This window comes from Agelaius phoeniceus, unplaced genomic scaffold, assembly GCF_051311805.1.
Source record: "Agelaius phoeniceus isolate bAgePho1 unplaced genomic scaffold, bAgePho1.hap1 Scaffold_108, whole genome shotgun sequence".
NCBI classification, from domain to species: Eukaryota; Metazoa; Chordata; class Aves; order Passeriformes; family Icteridae; genus Agelaius; species Agelaius phoeniceus.
The window spans coordinates 684,493-707,085 of NW_027509874.1; the positions used below are offsets into that span (position 1 = coordinate 684,493).

Here is a 22,593-nt window from a genome sequence, read left to right on the forward strand (position 1 = left end):
GTACACAAGTGACAAAACTGAAAATCTCAAACCCCACCTCATTTTGACCTTGTCTTTGTTGCTTTTCCCTGCAAACACCTATATTTTCTCCTCCTTGAAGCATGCTAGAAAACAGTCTTTAAAAAAAATGGAAAACCACGTTTGTGTAAAGTGCAAGAACAGTGAAAAAGTCAAAAGACAACCAGAGTATCTTCAGAGAAGGTTCTGCAGTAAACTGCCTCAGCTGCTGATAAACCTCAGTCCTTATCTGAAGGAGCTGCCTTGAAGACACAAGTGGATAGTTGTCTCCTTGCCCATTCATTCCTTGTTAAAGCTGCCAAATTTGCCTCTTTACACAAAAGACCACAATTCCAATATTTGCTTTTTCTTTTGAAACTCAGCTATGCAGCTCAGCTATGCAAAGCAGCAGAAAAAGCCAATGTGCATTCCAGATTAAGGATGCAAAACCAGAACTTAAATCCAAACCAGTTTCTTTCTGTGGAGCACAGGACGTGTATGGTGTGTGCTCATTCTTTCCACTCCAAACAATACATGCTGGAAGGTATCTTGTGGTGTTCACTGCATGTTCTGTGCAAAGTTCCTGCTCTCTCCTATCCTGCTACCAGGGGACACCATAATCACCACTATTAAAGCTGTCCTTTATCAAGTGTTAGAACAAGCAAATCATGCAGCCTGGATCTGCTAGCACAGCTCTTACATAAATGTCAAATCTGCCCATTTGTAATGGGCACAAGACATTAAGTGAAATAAATGCCACAGAGAGATTTGGCTTCTCGTGCGCTGCAACAGACATGACAGATTTCAAATACAAAACTTGCTGATTGGAAGACTTTTTTAATTGCCAAAATGTTACCATCCGTTCTTCTAGGTCTACTGAGAAATACAGGAAGGTTTGCTGCAGCCAGAGTTTGACAAATTAGTGGTAAATGACAGGTAATGGCTTTAAACTGACAGGAGCCAAGTTTAGATGAAATATTAGGAAGAAATTCTTCAATATGAGGGTGGTGAGGCCCTGGCACAGGTTGCCCAGAGAAAGTTTGGATGTCCCATCCCTGGAAGTGTTCCAGGCCAGATTAGATGGGGCCCTGAGCAACCTGGTCTGTTAAGTGGCATCCCTGCCAGGAGCAGGGGGGGATTGGAAAAGGTACAAAATGGCCTTTAAGGCCCCTTCCAACCCAAACCATTCTTTAAAAACTTTAGTTGTACATCTGAGGCCTTTCCCATCTGCCCTGGATTTTTCTCCCTCCTCTGCATATCAGATCATTTGGGCCAGACCTGTGAATGAGATTCTTTGTGGAAATTTGATCACAAGTTTCTTCTTAGTGCAAGAAAGCTCCACTTCTCACATGGTCTACAGGGCTTCTTGCAGGTTTAAAGGCTGGTGCAAAAATCTGGGGGTTGTTAGAAATCATTAGAAATTATAAGCTGAATGGAAAAACAAAACCAAAAACAATAGCTCCAAATCCCTGACCCGGTCACACAGCTAGAAGACCTAAAATCTTTAAGAAAAATCAAGGTAATGACACATACTTTTAGAATAGGCTTGCAGCAAAACCAGCCAGCCCTACTAAAGACAGAACTGAAGTTAATCCACTTCACATGAAAGAGAAACAGGGAGAACTGTGGGTGTCCTGGGAGGCAATGCCTCTTCAAGCTCAGACACACTTCTTTGACACAATTTGACCTGCTGTATCCTATTTTGGAACCCTGGCACAAGGTACAACATAGCTCTCAGTGGGAAAAGGATAAATGTGGTTATAAAAATCAGACAGGAAGAGACCTAAGCATGGAGACAGCTGAATAAAACTGAATTCTTGCAGTTTGACTAGTTGAGGCTGGTAGTTGTCAAGAATGAGATACTGAACTAGAGGGAATTAGCCTGCCATCATGGCAGTCCTAACTTTCTTATATTTCTAAAAGGAAAGGCATGCTGTATTTCTTTCTATAAATCCCAAACACGATTCAAATGCTAGACTGCAGATAAGAGAATAACTGTTAAAAAGCGTAGCTGTCTCCTAAACACAAAGCTAAAAACTGAAGGAAATATCTTTGCCAAAATATAATAGCAACCTCTGAACTCTCTTTAATTCCATATCTGGCTTCTGTTTAATCAAAGCAATCTCCTCCCCCCATTAAAAGCCACTTTGGCTTTGATCTCTAGGAAACCCAAAGTGCAAGGTCGGTGCTGGAGCTGTAACTTGAAAGAAGTGTCATTGCACCAACCTAGGGGCCAGGCTGTCACCACAGTGTGGCATTTGTCATCCCCCATTCCATTAATCTGCCAGCTAATAAAACTCTGCATGCTGCCTCTTGCTCAGGAATTAAGAGTCCCCATGCCAAACCATGGAGCCTTTTCCATCTTACAAGAAGTAGTTACCCAGCAGCACAATTGTCTCTTTGCTATGAGCAACAAACTAATAGGGGTAATGGTTCTAACCACGGCCTATTTTCAAGGGTTTTTTACAGGTATCAGTTAGTGATGCTTCAGAGGGAGATTATCAAGTATTCCCTCAACAAAAGCAAAATTTAAGACACTGTTTCAATTCCTTCCACATGGGCAATACACCCCGAAATTACCAATCAGATTAGCACTGCTTGGTGTTCCTACAGTTTCAGAGTTTCTCACCTGAATTAAAAAGTGAGACCTGGAGTTTTCTAATTAGAGTCTAAAACAACCCCAAAATACATCACTATAATAGAAAATTTTACCCTCAGAGAAATGCCAGATTTTTATTCCTTTTTCAGACCAGATTTTCACATTTTGTTTAAGGTTAGGGTGAATTAAAATTTCTGACTTTGGAGGTGAACAAAGTTCCCCATATTTTTAAAGGCTATACTTAAGAAACATCCTGGGATCCACACTGTGCAAGCAAAGAGCTTCAATTTAGCTTCACTAAAATTCAGACTTTTAGTGAAGCTCTCTAAAGCAGCTGAAGTCTGGTCCTGCTTTCTATGTTGAAGGACCTATCATTCATACTTGAAAAAAAAAAATCACTCCTTATGGGTGTATTCACTGTAGAACAACAAAATACATATTTTTTTAAGAGAACTCCACAAGTAGAGCACTGAGCTGAGTTACACAGCGGCTTAAGGCTGCAATAATCTTTTGTTTTGGTAGGATCAATAACCAAAGCTAAGTATTAAACACTGTGCTTGAAAAATAAGTGTCCATTTCAGGAGCCATTTTTACAGCCCAAGGCAATATTTCAGCATATTTGTATTCTGCTACAGAATTTCTGTTTCAGCTTTGCTTTCTTTTGTTTCATTCATGGAGCAAAATTCCATGTGGATGTACTCTGCTCTTTCTTGAGGGAAGGAAATACATTTTTAATTAATTTAACAAATTAGTCACACTGCAGAGGCATAAATAACCTCTGTACCAATACCAAGTTCAGTAGCCCTTTCACAGCAGCTGTTAACACCTCTTCTCACTGCCAGAAACTTCCGGATGGCAACTTGGAACAGAATCTTTCCATTTCACAGCAAGATAAGCCATTCTGATTCTTTCTCTGTTGGAGCAGGACAACAATATTTTAGCACTTTAGTATTTAGAGGAAAAAAAAATTTTTAAAAACACAAAGATCAAAATTATGAAGTGAAAAATGCCTAACTGAAAACCAATACATTCTTTTTTTAAAACCAAGGACGAGAATTAAGTTGAATGAGAGCCCAAAAAGTAAAAGGAAACAGGCAAAACCATGGAAGAAAGTCAGGGTGGAGAAGTAGCAAGAGTGTATAAGCACCAGGAGCTGAGGGAATCAATAAGAAGGTTATGATCCAGAGGGAGATACAAATCTACACAAATCATGTGCCATAATTCAGCTCCAGCTCCAGATGGGCAGAAATGAAAGACAGGAAAATATCAAAGTAGAAAGAGGAGGGGGAGAGAGAGAAACAGAGAACCAGAGAGATTATTTTACTTTAAATAACGTATGGTTTATTAGAAAAGCTCAGTGATAGTCTGCAGTTAAAGTATTCTCAGCTGCAAACTTCATCTGCAACGGCTCAGCTTTGCCCTTGAGTATTTAGCAATTTTAATTAAAATCTCACATATTTCTGAGTAATTTCTGCTAATATGTTTCTGTTCCAATTTCAGGCAATGAAAGGGGGTCTTACTCAGACCTCTAAAACAATCAGTAAGTTCCACAGAGTGTGTGCTGTCAAGAGGCCAAAGCCATAAAACTCATGATTCTCTTACACAATGTGAACTGAACATTAGAAAATATCCTGCAGGGAATAATCCTGTGCTGGCAAGCAGACAGACAGGATGGCTTAATGAGCCTTTTCTATCAATTTCTATGATGTTATCACTGCAGTACTTGACCTTATCATTAGGGTAGTTTAAGGAAATTCCCATATTTTAAAATATCCAAGGAGGTTAAAGCTTGTTGCCATTAGACCATCTGATTCTATCTCTTGCTGCTGGTCATAAAGCATCTCCTCCCATTCCTTCCACATTTCTGAAATTAAAATTAAGAATTATTCCTAGACCTTCTAAATCTCCATGCTCAAGCAGGACTTCCTTCTACAAAGCAGGAAGAAACTGGGGCAAAAATCATTGCCCTATCCTAGCCAGCACTGCCAACCACAGAGTGAACACCTGAACTGATTTACCCCTGATGGAATTTTCTCAGGTGGAAACATTTCGCTGTTGAAATCATGTTCACCTGTCTGTAGTAGCACACAGCTGGAATAAATCAATCGGAATGAAACTCGTGTCTCTCTTCACTGGGATCATACAAATGCAGCAAAGAAGAAAATTTGTCAAATTATCATCTTTGATAGCTCACCTAAAGCCATAACCACACACTTCTCCATTCAGCTTGGAACTGTTTCCTTTCATTAAGATAAATTTTCCCAAACAGCCTCTATCATGGAATTCTTTTGCCCTCACACTCAATGATTCAACTCCCCCACATCCTGAAAGGAAAACAGCTGTCTACGCCCAAACTGCTTTCCTGATCCAGCAGAACTACTGTAAGCAAGTCTGAAATTCTTGTTGTTGTTTTATTTGGAGACCTAGGGAAGATTATGGAGTAAAGCATCCTCAGCTTGAGCCTCCTGGGGCACAATATTGATTCCGTCCAACCACAGCCAGTTACAAAACATCTGACTCGTGCAGTTCTTGGTGGATAGGCTGCCTTGCCAAGCAAGCAAGAAGATTAAATTAAATATTAAAACTCAAAATATGAAATATCTTCCACTGTTCCAGGATCTTTTTCCTCACTGGTTGCAAGTGAAGGCAGAAAGATGATCCTGCCACAAACTGTGCTTTAAGGACTGGGTGTGCACTTGGCAGGTACTCAAGCCTATATTTAAAAGTATAGTGGGGATGAGGGAGAACTGAGATGAGGGGGAAAGAGAGGGTTGCTAAGAAGGGTGGGCTATTTTGGGATTAAAAAAAACTTTGTAATCAAATCAGGGTTGGTTTTTTTTTTTTTTCCCTGGGGATATGGGAGGTGGGGGAAGAGAGAAGGAGGGAAAGGGAAAGGTTTTACAGATCCTTCAAAGTGTTGAACAAAACAAAACAAAACAAAACCCTTCCAAACTTAAAATATGTGAAATCTAAATACAAGAAGTGTTTTTAAAAAGAAAAGTACTGATAATTTCTCCCTCAGAGTGCATGGAGAAGCTCTGTCACTGAGAAGATAAACACAAGGTGTACATCAAGAACATGAGTAAAATGGTTTTTTCCCTTGGAAACAGTATCTGCTCAATATACATTTTAAGCGACAACAGATTTACTGAATCTTCTAATGGTCTGACAGGTAATTAATTAGAAAAAAACCTATTTTACATAAAAGAGCATCATATCAAACTTCTAAGACCTGATAAATCCGTAGCAAATATGTTAATTTAAAAGGACCAGGCCAACTTAAAGTGAGGATGGTATTTCACTTTTCAATATATTGCTAGGGTAGGAATATTTTCTTTGTAACTGAAGTTCCTCAGACATGCCCTCTTATTTATTTAATATATTAAAAAAATACACTTTATTTCCTGACCAGCAGACCATTCCACTTTTATTAAAGATTATTCCTCTGACAATACCTTCTTTTTTCACTTTTTTAACCTCTTTTTTGGAAAGTTACTTAAAGCACATAAAGATTATTTAAAATATAGGTCAACAGATATCTCTCCTACAACAGTTACTGCATTGCCCCAAGAGACAGGCATGGGGATTACTAATATAGTATAAACTGCATGGCAAAATGAACAGTATAATTAAAAGAGCCTTTACATTGTGAGAGAATCTTAAAATGCCTTTAAAGGACGGGAGGAATGCCAGAAAACCTTCTAGTGAACAAGGTTGTCTTTAATAAAACATTGCCTAAAATTTGCTGAATTAGTCATAGGCCCATCCTGCTTCTTTTAAACCAAATGGGAATTAAAAACTGGGGAAAAAATATTACATTTAATAGCAAAAAGGATGGGAATAACTTTTGAGCATGAGAAATATGCTACAGTTGGTGCCAGGTAGTGGTGCACACACCAGTGGCCTCCATTCCCAGCTGTGCTGTCTTTCTAACCCATTTCTTCACTCTCTTTCCCTTGATTTCTCATCCATAAATAACACCATTGAATAATTTTATCTCCTCAACACAGTGTATTAGAAAATAGTGGAAAGTATTAGAAACATAAAAAGCCTCATAAAAGCAGCAGCTGGCATCTGAGAGCTACAGACAGGTAGGAGACCTTTGCTATCATCAAACCAAGAGTCAGAGCAGTGATGCTGTAAAAAACAAGTTGGAATTTCAAGGAGAAGAATGATCAAGAACAGAGCAGGGAGACCCAGCAAAAGATCAGTTCTCAGTTTACAGAGACTCTGGGCATTGGCTTGTGTTCTCATTAAAGCTAGAAGAATCAGAAGGTCTGCCAGATTCATAATGCAATATAGAAAGTATTTTCAAATAGAAGCCTTCCTCCCCACAAAATGCATTTTCCAAACCTCTTATTGTGCTCTTCTCACTTACACATTACAGCTCTCTGTCCTGCTTGTTTATGAAAATACACTCTCACTGGCTTTCTTTTTACCTTGCTTCTCAGTCTGTCCCTCACGATTCATTCTTGTCTATCTCTTGTAATACTGGCTCCTGTATCAATATTAAATCCAGATGAGAGTTCCTGACAAAAAAGAAATTAATTCATTCATGGATTGGACCCATCTGCCAACAGATGTAATGGGACTGAAAACAAGAATCCTCTAATTTCACTATTGCTCTGTGAAATATACTCTTTTCTTTCAAAAAGGGTTTTTTTTTTTTTATCATCTTCAAACTGGAGTTCAAAGAATAGGAAATTCATACTTCAACTTTATTCACCACAACCACGTCATTTGAAGGGGAGATAATCTCAAAGATGAAGACTGAGGGGGAGTCTCAGGTTATAAATTAGGTGGGAGAGCAGGTTCCAGTTCCACCACCATATAGGGCTGATGCTCCAGGGGCTCTGCTTTTCAATAATCCGACGGCAGACGTACCAGCACAGTCACACAGCATCGCAGATTTTGCAAGATCATTGCCAGTCTTGCAGCTTTTTGGGATTTCCTTACTTCTCCAATAGGTTTATTGCACACTCAGGCACACGTACACGTGCTCAAACCTGTGCTCAAATCAACACTCAGGCAAAGGAGACTTCCTTTTGTTCCCCTCTGTGTGAAAGAACAGAACAGGCAAGGAACATGATCATCGACTTTTTCACTGCAGCCTCAGATTAGAATAATGAAACAGAAACGTTGGATACTCTCAGATTGCACATCCTTTTAGTAATTAGCAGGCAGAAAAATGCATTTCAGGGAAAAGGAGGAAAAGAGAGATAGAAATCAATCCCATAACAATCAGCCAGTGTATCTGGATGTTTTGACACCTCATCAAGGAGGAAGGCTTGTGGGTGTTTTATGTAGAGAAATGAAAAAAGCAATAGGAAAGTTCTGGGAAATTTGTCCCAGAAATACTCAACAAGAATATTGGTTTGTTAGGGCTTTTTTTTTACTAATGCTTTAAGAAGAAAACAGCTGGCCTTCATGGCTATATACTCAAATTTCCAGCAGCAAATAGGCACTGGTAAATGAAAAGCATCTTTTGCACAACTTGACTGTTTAACACTTTCAAGGGTATCCTTTGATTTTTCCCACTAGAGTAAGAGTACCAGCAGAAATGAAGTCAGTAATCCTGTCTGCACTTTATATATAAGAATTTTTCTCAACGCCACTTTAAATCCACTTAAAATATACAGCATTTACTGTACACTGGTGATGAATGAAACAAAAATTTGTGTATTGCTAAATTCCAGACTTGATCAACCTCTACATGTATTATCATAATACATATTTTGTTACCAGCAAAATATACAATATGACCAAAAGTGGAGTTCTTTAAAAACCTTTAATTTCCTTGGGCTTATTGGCACCTGTGAGCCAATGCAGAATATATTTCTGAATATATTTCAGAATATAGATCCTGAATATATTTTGGAATATAGCTCTTCTCAGAGCTATATTCCAAAATATTCAGAAAAGATGAGTTATTCCACCTCCTGAGCAGATCAACGACGTTCTGTTTTCCCACCAGGGTATCTATAGTAGAAGTAAAGAAAAAGCTGTGATCTTCAAGGAGCATACAACAAATATAACCAAGGGACAGCCTCCTGCACTAGCTCCAGGAGGAAAATTAACCCAAAGGGGAAAAATCTGGAATTCATAAAAGACATTAGCTACCAAATATGTGACCACAGAAATTGCCAACACCAACTAAGTGGCCACAGAGCCCGGGGTATTTTAATCACAGCCTTTTCCAATTTAAAGCCAGAAGCACTAATGCAATATATCTCAACCAGTCCAATATATCCCATGGCAAATCCCAGCAAGGAAAGGAGCACTTTGCTTGCCTTCCCCCACCTGGCAGTGGGAGGGCTGGGCAAGGTGCTGCCTGCCAGCACGGTCAGGAGGACTGGCGGCATGGGCTGTCTCGCTGGGGCTGAGCTCTGGCCAGCTGGCACCACCTGGGGCCACTTTCTGCTTCCCTCTCTCTGCTGAGCTCCTTCAAGCTTTTTAGGAAATTATTCTACATTTCTTTCCCCTGCCCAAATTAGTCTTTGGCAGCCAGGAAAATAAATACAGCAGGAGGAATACAGAAGGGCTGCTTTTATGACATGGCATTTTTAGATATTTATAGCAACAGATTGAGAAGTCTGCTTTCACAGAACAAGCAAACATCAGATGACAATCCATTGGTTCTTGGGCAATGGTTGAGGTAATGGGACAAAACTACCTCCTTTTAAATTCCACAGAGCAGCATATTTTGGTCACCTATGCTGGTGTTCTTAAACATACATGTATTTTTTAATAAAATCAAAAAGAACCTGCGTGGCGCCAGCCACCTCCAACTACAGGCAACCACGTCAGAGTCCAGAGAAGACTGATCACCTCCTCCCCTGGCTTCCTCCCCTCACCACACACTAGGAGCCAGAGACAGGAGCTCATAGCATGCCAACACAAACATGGGAATTACCAACATCGAGCATCATGGCAGGATAAAAAAAAATATGAGGAACAGGAAAGCCCTCTGGGGGTGGGCTAGTCTGCATGCAAAATTCAGCTGTGTCTGGCTTTCAAAGGGTACCTGCCAGAGCTGCTAATCCATCTTAGTAATCAGGGAACAACCCAAGGAATTGCCACGAGGCTGTCAGGACAGTCCCAGCACTCCTGTTCTCTCGAGGCCTTTATGCTACTGTCACATTCACATTTTCTGGAAAAATCCCTTGGCCCAGGATTTTTTCTCCTGGGAAGCTGAGAAGCCTCAGAGAAAAAGGAAACAATAATTATCTGATTTGCTTCTCCTGTGTTTTTCTCACATGTGGAATGTGTTTGGAGATTGTTTACCCACAGGTGATTGTTTCACTGATCTCATGTGAATTGTTTTGACTCATTGGCCAATCAGGGCCAAGCTGTGTTGAGACTCTGGAAGGAGTCACAAGTTTTCATTATTATCTTTTTACCCTTCTGTAAGTATCCTTTCTGTATTCTTTAGTATAGTTTAGTATTCTTTAGTATAATATAGTATCATAAAATAATAAATCAGCCTTCTGAGAACATGGAGTCAGAGTCATCATTTCTTCCTGCCACAGGGCACCCCACAAATACAATAGGTTACCAACCTGGGCATAGCACTCCCAAACTTTTTTCTGATCTCCAATGTTAGCATGCATTTGTTGAAGCAAATAAAACACACAATGAGTACTATCAGTATGGCCCAATTTTAATCCCAGGTTAAAATTAATTCATTCTGGAATATCAATTTTTATACTTTAGCACAGACAAAAAAAGATTTATTGCTTTTTTAGTAAAGCAAGACTCCCTGCCAGGCAGCTGACAATAAATTACTCCAGCTGAGAAAGTCTAAGAGGTGAGGGCAGCTTTACTGATCACCATTCAATACCTGTGAATAATGCCAGCTGTCAGAACTCAGCACATCCCTTTGGATGTCCACAGTTGCCAAGGACCTCGCTGGGGGGCTTGGAGACCCTAGCATGCTGCCCAGAACACCTGGGGATTTGATTTTGACCCTTGGAGTGAGTTTCCAGCTTTGTATGAGGATGTGAAAGTCACACAGGTTTGAATAGTGTAATAAGAAAAATATGCACAGGGTGAAAATGTAGGTTTTAGGATTTTTGGTATGGGGGTTATGGGGACAAGATGGAGGAATCAGGGCATGTCTAGTCTTTCTTTCTTCTTCTTGTTCTCCATTTTCTGCTGTGATGTTGGCACTTTGGGATTGGTTTAGAGTAGAAATGCACTGTCTGACAGAGGTGATAGGTATTGGGAATTAAGTGTACATAGCTTGTAATATAAAAGGACAACACCGCCTTGGGGGCGGTCAGAGTGCCTGTGGCTGCCTTGCTGAGCAGATCTCAGCTGGGCAGAAAGAAAATTTTATAGATAAGAATTAATAAACAACCTCAAAACCGAAAAGGGAAGAGTCCAGACTCGTTCTTCAGTTGCGCAGGCCGAAGCAGAGACACCCTGCACATCTCAGGGCAGCAAATATCAACAGCCGACCCGAGAGCCAGCCTTGTCTTCACCACCTTGTGGCAATTTAATTTCCTGAAAGTATCTCTCTGCCCATACAGCTTAGCTGCTTGTGCAAGAACATCTGCAAAAGTAACGCTCACTGGCTCCCACTGCATGTGATCTTCTGCTATGTTCCAGCTATGCAGTGAATTAGTTGCTGTTTTATTCCTGTCTTGGCAGGCAAAACAGATCCCTTTTTAAGATGTGTTAGTTCAATCAAGTTCATATAAATTACCTGAAAAACACTATAAGGATGCTAACACATGAGAATCTCCCTTAACTGGCTGTTGCCATTAAAATGAATGAACAAGCACCTTTTTTTTTTTAATGCAGTCCCGTTGAAAACTGAAAACATAGAATGACTTTTCATGGTGTTTTTTTTATATTGAGTGGAGGGATGAGATGGATACTTATTCTTAAGCCCCATATCAGTAGTGAAAGAATAGTTTATCTTTTGTCTCTCCAGTGGCCTCCTCTGAAAGGAGCATCACAGGAGTCTATCAGAAGCTGCCTGACAGGAGCATTTACAGAAGCACTTGAAATTCAAGGGAGGTTTTAGCTCATTCAGGAAGAGGGAACTGGCTATGAAATAGCAACACAGGAATCTGAGGGGAAATGCACTCCATGCAGGAAAAATGAGAGGCAAAAAGATGATGACTTCTCAGAGTCCAGCAAGGCAATAACACAGAAGCGTGCGCTGCCAGTGTAAGCCTGCAGAGACAAGAACAGAAAAACTGACTCTGGTGACAGACCTGGCATCACAACTGGGATCAAAACACTCTAGTACACACTATAAAATGACCCAGAGCTAGCCCTTGTCGAGGCACACAGAATTTGTCGTGCAAAATGAGCTGGGTTTTGAAAGCGGGATGGTCCTCAGCCATTACAGATATTGTCAAAAATCAAAATTTGTCTACACAAGTCAAGTAAGGTAAAAAAGAGCTACACATTTCAAAATGAGAATTACAAAATAAATACTCAGTAGTCATCATCATCAACTGAAAAATGCTCAGAATTTGGGGAAAAAGATACGCTTCTATGAAGACTTCCACCCCTTGGCTACAAAGTTACCAAGGGCCAGCTTAAACACCTGGAGTTTACAACCATGCCAATATCTGTTATCTCAAGATGATTATTCAGAGAAGAGAATATCTCAGAGAAAGATTAATGTACAATCAGCTAGAAAACAATACAGGCCATTTTTCCTTTTCATTTTGGCAACAAGCATAGGAGCTAACATGATAGTATATAAAAAATGCTCTTATCTCTCTAAGAATATTCACAGTCAGTAGATGAATGGGTAAAGACTTGCCAATCCTCTAAAAGAAGGAGTATGTGTATCAGTCAAAAAGAAATTTAAAAGATCCAGTTTTGAACCATTTCAAACACTGAAGGAGCAGCTGCTGCACTGAATTTGCTCTTATCAGCAGGAAGAGCTGCTACAAAAGGACAGAAAGGACAGCAAAGAAATTCAGGAAAAAGCTAGTTACTTTTGCAAGCACTGAGGAAATCCTTGAAATGAAAAATATAGATCAGAAAATCTTCCCTGCTCATATCACAGTGATCCCAATCTTAAGGCATATCATTCTGAGAATCACACACTGAGCAGAAGTTTCAACAAAATGGGTAATATGTAAGCAGGTCACTGCCACAGAAAAACAGGCTTTTTTTCCCCTCAAAATATACAGAGGAGGTAAATTAGAAGGTAAAGGGATTTATTTTTTATAATAGAGAAGAATCCTAAAGATAAGGCTGACGCAGAACTATTCTACAAAATTAGCATATCTGTATCTACTGCAAAAATCAAAACTCATTACATCAGCGTTTTTAACACTTCTTTTCCACTCTGCCACTTGGGAACCACAGAGCTTCAACAAGAAATACAAGTTGCAAAGGGAAATAATTACTACATACAAAACCTGTTTATAATTTGAGAGAAAATTATGCAAAGGTAAAAGTTGTATCAACACTGAGTTCCTGATTCTTCTTCCAGCACCACCTTTCTTCAAGCTTCCCTACTAATTTTCTTACCACTACAACATGATGGTAAGGAACCTTTATGGTACAAATAAGTTTGTCCAAAATTAAAAAAACCACCCATCCCCAGGATTACTCAAAAGTGATGAGAGTGAATGGTGCAAAGGGATACAGGCTGGTGGTGGCAAACCTGAGGAGATGATGAGTACACCTGCTCCTGATGGTCAAGGAAAAGACAAGAAGTGTTCCTTGAAGCACCAAACTACATTGGGACTTCTTTTTTTCCTCCTAATCCAGACCCAAACCTAGCAGGAGTATCAGATTTGCAGTTGGAGGAAAGGCTGTGTTCTGGTAGACTGTATTGGCACTGGTCACACAGTAAAATTTTCTACAATGCAAATGAAGGTATCACAGCTTGTCTTCAAATTCTGCTCTCTGCTAAATGCTTGTAGCCAGAGCTGAGCATGCTTTTGCTTATATATTACAAAAAAAAAAAAAAAAAAAAAAGCTCAGCCATTATAATAAAGGAGTTGGAGGAGGCGAATTTCCCTGCTAACCTCTGAAACATAGCAGCTGTTCTAACTAGAAAAGGTTAATAAAAGCAAAATGCTTTTAAATATAAAAGGTTTAGATTTATTGTCTTCATGCTGTGTGCCAGCTAATTTTATCACACAGTCATGGAAGTATAAAACAATGATTTGCCGTTGCACCTTCTCAGGTGATGAGGCAAAGGACCATGGCGAGGAACACAGGCAACTTTTGGTGAAAGCAGAGACTCTCCCTGATTGGCATAGGACAAATTCAGACCTCTGTAATGGATTCATCCAAACAAAAGCTCTCAACATGACAACAATGCTGCAATGTATTAGTCTTTCTTCTCACAGCATTTCTATAAAATATAATATTAAAAAATCCACCTCGATTACTGAATAATAATTGACGCCAGAATCCCATCTGAGGAGAGTTCCAAAACTGCTTGAACTTTTCCTATCCAAAACTTTTTTGCAGAACAAGCAGTGCTGAAGTCCAGTCGTCCAGAAGTATTTTTTTTCTTAAATACTGTATTGTTTAGTTCTTTAACTTTTTGAATAGCTGACTGAGATGATAGAAATCCCCCATCATGTTTGTCTATTCCTGGATCCCTGTTATTAGCCCTTGTACATGCACACCAGCATTATCACATTCTAAACACCTAAGCACACTGTCAGTGTCCTAGGGAAACAACACGATATGCTACAGCCCACTGTGAAAATAGAAATTTTCATTATTTATTTCCAGATATTCACTTTAAACAAAGAATCCTATGGAAAAGCCATTTTTTGGATATCAATTAGCAAATAAAAAAAAGTGATAATGCTGAGTGGACATTTGGTTTCTCCATAGCTGGAGAGAGGAAAACATTCAGCCGTGCACAATCAAAAAATAAAAAGCCTATGTGTTTTGGTATTTTTATGTTTGAAAGGGGAGTTGAAGGAGAAGGGGGGTTAGAAAGAGTACATCTAAAGAAAGAAAGCAAGGAAGAGCAGTGGGTTTGGAATAGCAAAAATTCTCTTTTCCCAGAAAAGAGAGACAACTCCCCATGAGCGCATATTGCACATATTCAGGCTGAGTTTATTCTGGAAGGTGTTAAGTGTCCTGGCTTGGTTCCAACAAAGCACTTAATCACGTACTTAACTTTAACTACACCCACAGTCCTGTAGGACATCAATTAGGCTGATTTTTAAAAGACTACTTGAAAACATTTGAAGTCCCGTACTTGTAAGTCCTGCTGGGATTCAAAGCTTTTAAAGCCTCCTGTTCAGGGACAGGGAAAGGCAAAAGCTGCTAGAGCCAGAGCTGGGGGAAACTTAATTTGAAAATGGTCCGCCTTCAAAACCAGGTTTCATGGAAGTTGTGCATTTCTCATCAAGATTAAGAATTCCAAAAACGTTCATCCTTCCTGTTCTGTTACTAAGTACAACAGGAAGAAATAATAACCTTCACTCTCTTCTCCCCCTCTCCTCGTTCTCCAATTCTCCATTTGCCTTTTTTATTTTCTTTTTTTTGATTCAAGAATTTTGGAGTTTATTTCTTAATTTGGAGAAATTACAAAGTATTCTTCCCAGAAGGAAAAAGAGAAAATGAGCAAGGCATTAAAATGTCTCCACTTTTTATTTATAGGTCTGAAGTGTAACCTGACGAAAAGAAATATTTTTGTTTCAGATGCGAGCACGTGTAGGATTGTAATTTTCTGATTTTTGAATGAGAAAGTTTTAAAGCCTTTGTAATCAAAGCTGGCACTAGTTTACAATAAAATAGCACTCTGGAAGACTAGATGTCCAGAATAAACATCAGTAGCACAAGAACTGCAAACGTAAGTGCGACAAGGGAGCCAAGTTTATCTGACTCTGAGCCCAGGGAATCCTGCTTCCTGCTAACCAGTGCCACTTTCTCCTACAACTGTGCTTTATATTGCTGCAAGACAGCTGGCACAGAAAGCAATCCCTAAAAGTCAACATGAATGTGCTGCTTGGCCAACTTCTGCTGCTACACGCAGGTTGAGCAGGGGGGCTGCATAGCTGTGATCCCACCTCACTGTTGGTGCACACACCCCCATAGCAGCCAAGGCTCCAGGGGCAACTGAGTCCTCAGAGCCTTCTAAACCTGTCCTCCATGCCTGAAAAAAAAAGAATGAGTAGAGCTGGAGAAGAGTTGGAGCTCAGTCATTTAAGGGGTTTAGCTAGGGGAAGTGGAATAGGAGAAGAAAAATTTCCTTCACTCTGTTCTGCTTCTCTATTTCCACTTACAGGTGTTTCTCCTCTTCAGGAGTTGTGTGTATGATTAACATAAGCTAAAACAATTTGAGATAGTGTTAAACACTGTAGCTCTCTACATAGTTGAATATTCTTCACCCAGACTTGGCTTCCTGGCACATACAAACAAATGTTGCGTAAACTTCCCTATAAAACCAGAATAACTTAATAGTCTTCCTAAGCTGTATCTCTGAGCCACTTATTCCCAGAAGAAATTCTGTGTCAGATGCAAAGCAACAAGGTTCAGGGCCCCAGGTAAGGCAAAAGCATTTTATACCTACTATCAGCATACTGGCTGCACATGTCTTCCAGTTGACACATTCTGTCAAGAAAGGTTTTGAGCAGACAAACCAAACCATCTTACACCACAGAAAATGTTTGAGAATTTCAGAGACTTAAACTAGTTATATTTGCTTTCCATTGTTTTGAAACATAAAATTAGTTATGGCCACACTGTTTCCTCATATAAGTACCAAGTTTAATGACAACCTCAACTTACTACAAACACTAGGCTTCATTTTTTTTCCTTGTTTCTAGTACTAATCCCTGATGTAAAATTCTACCTCCTTTTACTATTAAAAAAGCAATTCAAATCTAATCATCTGAATGGCTGATGAAACCTTAAAAATATAATGAGATTGACACAAAACTTCTAATTCCAGTGGTAAAAAGTCAACAATTGTATCTCATTTATGACTATATAAACCTCAGCTGCTCCATAATACAACAGCTAAATATTGGTGTGAAGACCTAGACCATCACACTACTTTTTTTGACCAAATGTCATCCCTTCTCTCACTGCTTGGTTGTTAATCCATGTTAAGATATGCAAGGCCAGAAAAGAAAAGCAAGTCTAGGATGTCTTCTGGAATATTGCCCTTTTTTTCAAATTGGGTTACATCATTTACATGCTTAATCTCTTCCAGGCTGGAAGAAAGAGTTTATAGCTCACTCCCAAGCTATTAATATGCTACAGAACTGCAAAGCTACTGCTCATTAGCTCACCAAAACCAAAACATTCGACCTGGGGGACATTGGGAGCAACAGAGCAGGGGGCTGGGAGGAACAAGCCCCCTCATTCCCCAGCCTGTGGGGCTGATCACCACATCCCACTGTGCTGTGGGACAGCCAGAAAACACACATTGACCTGCTGCACAGGCTCTTCCTCACCAACACCTCCTCTGGCCCCCCAGCTGTCTTGAATGATTTAATACAGGTAAACCCTGCAGAGAGAGGTATTGGTGCAGGCAGAGGATTGTTGAACCTGTGCACAGACCAAGACACAGGCTGTAGTCAAAGTCTCTCCAGCCTGAGTACATTTATACCAACCCACAAATGGAAAAAAAAAAAAAAAAAGTTTAAATTTTAAATGGATGTATGCAGCAGCAATACTGGACTTTCCCCTGGACAAACATTCTGGACTTTCCCCTCTACCTTCCTGTCCTATCTAGGTGACAGAGAGGTGCTGAACTGCTCTCTCTCTTCTTTCAAAGACTTTTTATGTCTCCACAAGAAAAGTGAAGCTCATGCCCTTCCACAGAGCTCCTTGAAGGACACAGTCATGACAATCCTACCACTCCTATGACTCGTCTATTCACTGTCAGATACTTTTATCAGCTGACTCCTTGACTTGGTTAAGGGATCCCTGCTCATTTAAGATGCAAAAGCTGCTCCTCTACCACCAATTAAAACGGCTGCCAAGGTTATTTCTGATGCTACCAGCTCTTCATCAGAGCCTACAAATGGCCCTGTTTAATTTCTTCCAGCATGGCAGAAGGATGGCTTTGCTAATGGTGTGTTGAGCAGTCAGACTCCCAGCACCAAACCCAGACCCATGCACCTCCCCAGGCACAGGGAGTTCAGGCACAGCACTTGCAAAAAGCTGCTCATTACCCAGGCTCAGGAGGCAAGCACCAGCTCCAAGTCCCAGAACTAACACACCAATAAAACACGACCTATACTCCAGCAGTTTTCCAAGGGCTCTTAAATCCACCCCCCTCCCTCCCCACAGCATTCTGAGAACAGGCTGGTGCACAGGACAAATAAACATCAGCCAGCCCAGGAATCAGTGCTGGAGGGCTGGCATGTTTTCTGTGTTGCTTGCAAAGCAGCCGGCATCCCCCTTTGTTGCTGATGCAGATTGTTTCCAAGCTCTCAGCATGTCTTTTTCAGCCACTTGCTCCTGAAACTTAAAAGGAAAACTGTGTGCACACTTAATTTGAAAAATGTCTTGCAGATTCCATAGCAGAAGGGGTTGAGTAGGTTGGAGGGGGTAAAAGAAACTGTTTCACAGTGTTATTGAGGCCATGAGTGACAGGCCAAACAAAACCTCCAGGCAATTCTGTCACAAGTTATTTTCACTTCTTACAATTTGCACAACCAAGTGGGTGGCCATATGTCTATCCCTTCTCCTTCTTTTTCAACAAATGAAATGAGGAGGATTTTATTTTTTTTTAATAGTTTAGTTGGTAACAGTTCTGCCTTTATTGTTTTCAGATTGAATTTGTGCAACTGAACAAGTTTCCTCGTTAAATGCAAAAGCAGATGATGATCATGCTGATGAGGCTCCTTGCACTATGGGATTCCTTCTGCATATCAGGCTGTATTTATCTTTCATTCTTCTAAGAAAAAGGTCATGTAGTGTCTTACACACATCATGGACCCAGAGTGCAAATGCAGAGCCAAAACACCATCCTAGTCCAAGGTATTCAAGGAAAAATAATCAGAATCTTAAAAAAGTTTACAGTAAAATAATAAGCCAGGCTCATTCCTCTTTCCTTTTCACACTCAAGCAAAGGTCGAGATTAAGATAAATATAAATAGGGTTTTTTCTCCCCATACAGCTAGTGCTGCCTTCACAGTCTGTGCAGACTAAAGAGAAAAGTCACCCAGCAGAAGTCTTGGTCCTGATGGCACACACACTGATGGGACAGTACTCCAAACAGGAGATATGGGGGGAAAGAGCCTCAAGGAAGTCTAAAAGAGGTTTACATCTCCAGTCTGTCAAAATGGTTTATTCCTTCTGCCTGCTGCTTAACATTACTAAGTTTTTTTCTTTTCCAAGCACACTGAAGCATGGGTTTACTCAACAATCAACTCTCCCTGAGAAACAGGAGTGGACCTCTATGATCATCTTCTCATCTCTAAGCTACTCAGCATTTCTGATTGAGCAGTGGACACTACCTCCTCCACATTCTGGAGCAACTAGCCTACACAGAAAAGCAGTTGTTTGGGAATAAAGCAATAAGTTCAAGTACATTTTTAATACCTGCTATAATGAATTTCCAATAATGGAAAGTGAAAAGACATTTCATTCAAACTGTTCAGCAAATCTACAAGATATTAAACTGAGCTTCTGGTAAAACAATCCTATTCCCCTTTTAACTAAAAGCTAGTCAGTCTGTGCTTTGGGATAAGGATTGAGAATACCATTCTTCACAAAGAGGTCATTTCATACAACACAGAGTTCAGTCCCAGGATATTAGAAAGGTTTTGGATTTAGTATTGCTCACAGGGACTCTGCCTCCTGGAAATTGATATTCCAGCATGGCAATTGTCTTTACTGAATGAGCAATCTATATATATATATATATATACACACACATATGTAATGAAACAAAGAAGGAAGTTGGGCTATTTGCTTCTCTTCTCTAGCCTGGTTCTACATTTTCCATCCGTTCATGCAAACTCCAGCTTTTTTGTGTGTTTCTTAGTCCCCATCTCTTTTTAAGTTCTTTGGCAAGGCAATGCCACTCTTATTTTCCCTCCGGAATGTAACTCCCACTCCAAGCACCCATCCTACACAGCATTCCTTTGTGTTGCAGTGTTGTCACCATTTCCTGTCTCACCTATCCCATCCCCCTCAAGGATGCCAACCTTTCCCCCTCCCCCTTTGCCCTCCTGCCTGGCACCTTCCAGCAAGGTGTTGAGTGATTGGCAGATGCCCCCCAGGTCTGGGCTCATTGGTTTGTCCTAGCATCCACATCCCCTGACCCTTTCCCTGCTCACACCTGGTTGGCCCTCACCTGTCTGTCCCCTTCCCCTGTCCCTGGGGCTTAAAAAGGACACGAGACCATGTGGTCGGGGTCTCTGCCGTGTCTGCCGTGGTTTGGTCTCTGCCTGTCTGGCTGGAGCTGATACCACATTCAGAGGTCTACCATGCTACAATAAACTCTGGATCTAAGCTACACGGCAGAACCCGCTCCTTTTCTCTTCACTGTCGTCTGAACCTTTTCTACCAAAGGTAAACTGAGTTCCTATTTTGCCTGGACTTGTTCTGAGCGCCCAGCTGCAGCACCCAGCCAGCCAAAGGCATCTCTGGGGTGAAAAACGCCACAGCTGCCGCCTTTGGTCCAGCAGCGAGGCCAGACGAAGCCAGGCAGGACACACCCCGAAACATTCGGGGCTTAATATTTAATATAGTGGCGCCCAACGTGCGGCTGCACGGACCTGCAGCCCCAAAAGGAACTTCAGAACCTTGGAAAAGCGTTACAGCAGCTTTGCTTCCACTGGAAAGAGCTGTGGTTGCACAGCTCTCCAGAAGAGACTTTGGGACTGTACTGATCCCACAAGAAGCCTCGAGGAACGCATTGCGCCTCTGGAAAGTGAAGCTCCTTTCTGGTGAGCGAATTTTCCAGGGGAGAATAGGGGAGCCCCTCCTGCCCGAGGGGTCCTATTCAAGTGAAGAGACCAGCCTGCCTGACCTTGCCAGGAACTGCTTCGATTTCGGTGAGTATTTCTGCTCCTTCGGGGGGTAGTAGCTCAAAAACCTGTCTTTGCCGTGAGACGAGTTCCTTTTTAAAAAACCCGTCTTTGCCGTGAGACGAGTTTGCATTTAGGCTGCGCAGCCCTGCGGTGATAAGGTAGTTCTCTGTAAAGCTTTAACTCTGCGGCGTGTTCTCGCCGCTTTTGGAATTGGCGCCAGCTCGGAGGAGCGGGAGGCTTTGTCTCTGTCTCCACGCGGCGCGGGGTGGCCCCGGTTTCAGCTCGCCACGTGGCGCGGGGGGGGGCTCTCTCTCTCTCTCTCTCTCTCTCTTGGGGTGGGGGGGCTGCATTCCCGCAGGCGGGGTCCCGACTCCCTGCTGCTCCTGCCCGCGGCAATTTTAAAAGCAGTGTATACAGCTGCATTGTGAAAGCTTTCGTCTGTAATCGCCTTTTAACCGTAGGTTTTTTTTCTTTTTTTGAAATTGGTAGCTGATTTTGGTTTTGTATTCAGTCGGCGGGAATTTGTTCTGTGCCATTTACATCTAACATGGGCTCGAAATTAAGCACAGCACAAAAAAAGAGTGTATTATCATATTATTGGAATTTTAGTTAATGCAAACGTAAAGTTCTCAAAAGGAAAATTGAAACAGTTTGTAAGGTGGCTTTTTCTGCACTTCCCACAAACTTCTCCTGAGGAAATCCACAATCTTCAGTTTTGGGATAAAGTAGGACATGAATTGATAACCTTGGGACAGTCTGGGAATACATCCTCAGCTAAATTTGTGTTCTGGAGTTTACGAATTCGGAACGCTTTACTCAAACAAAGGGAACTGGAGAAAAAGCCAAATGTTAAGCCATGTACCTCTGCTCTCCCTATGTCCCCTCCCTTCCAGCCCTGATCCTCTTACCCCAAAACTTGGTATTTTAAACAGAGCAAACCCTGCTCACACGCTGAGAAGTCGACTCCCAGTGCAGGTTAAAATGCCTGAGTCCCCTTGTCCACAAGGCCCTGGCCAGGTCTCGTGGAAAACTCCCCAAAACCCTGTTTCCCCTGCTCTAAATCCCAGAGCACGTGTTAGCTTTTTGGAGAGCAGTGATCCCCAAAATGGCCCCCAGTGCCTAAGGGGTACCCAAGATGGAGGATGCCACGTGGCACCCTCCTAGACCTGGTCACCTTCTTCCCAAGATCCCCCTAAGTATCCCAAAATTCCTTCCCCATCCCCCTCTCCTCCTGTTTCTTGTGACACCTTCCCTCCCCTACCTGCTGTACCCTCGGCTCTGCCCCTCTACTCCTCCCAGGGAGCGTCTGCTGACGTGATGTCACCAGGTGTCTCCGCCCCCTGTTCCCACGGTATCCCTGCCCCTTGCCTTCCCCCTGACTCCGCCCCCTCCCCGGGTTCCCTCGGTGGGGGCACACCCACTGCATGTCCCCAAACCTGCTTCTGTGCTCCCGTTGCTTCCAATGCAAGGGATACAGGGCAGGAAGCGTCAGACCCAATACAGGGTCCCACTTTGTCATTTGCCCCTGTTTCATATCAGCCTGCAGCACAAGGGGGAGCAGCCCAAACTGCTAATTGGAGCTCTTTTGGACGTCAATTGATTAAAGAGATCTGTAAATCTCACAAGGAGTATGGCCCATGCAGTTCATACTTCCGTGGCCTTTTAAATTCTGAATTGAGTAGAAATGTAGTCGTCCCGCATGATTTAAAACAGCTTTTCTCATGCCTCATGACCTCTACAGAATTCAAATTATGGGAATTGGCATGGAAACAACTATTAAAAGAGGCTCTCCCAAGCTTGCATGCTGATCCAAACACAGCAAAAGATGCTATTGGCATGCCAATTACCATTGAGCACCTCTCTGGTGAAGGGTCTGCAGCCTCAATGCAAGCTAATGTAATACCTGTAGAAGCACTGGAGAAGGTAAAAGAAGCTGATGAAAAAGCGTTCTTTTCCCTCCAACCTGAGGGGCCTTTTGAGCCCTACAGTAAGATGAAGCAGCTACCATCCGAGCCTTTTCTGAAATTTGTAGAAAGGTTGACTAGAGCCATT

General features: G+C 41.5%; 1 long non-coding RNA gene across 1 annotated transcript in view; it reads right to left on the reverse strand.

The window, feature by feature from the left end:
- LOC143692805 (uncharacterized) overlaps positions 1-21,853 on the reverse strand; it is a 369,941-nt gene extending 348,088 nt beyond the window's left edge. Inside the window, exons 1-2 of the long non-coding RNA XR_013180347.1 lie at positions 21,803-21,853; positions 15,616-15,701 (exon numbers count right to left, since the gene is read on the reverse strand). This is a non-coding gene — a long non-coding RNA (uncharacterized LOC143692805). The remainder of the gene's footprint in view (positions 1-15,615; positions 15,702-21,802) is intronic.
- Positions 21,854-22,593: the final 740 nt, after the last annotated feature.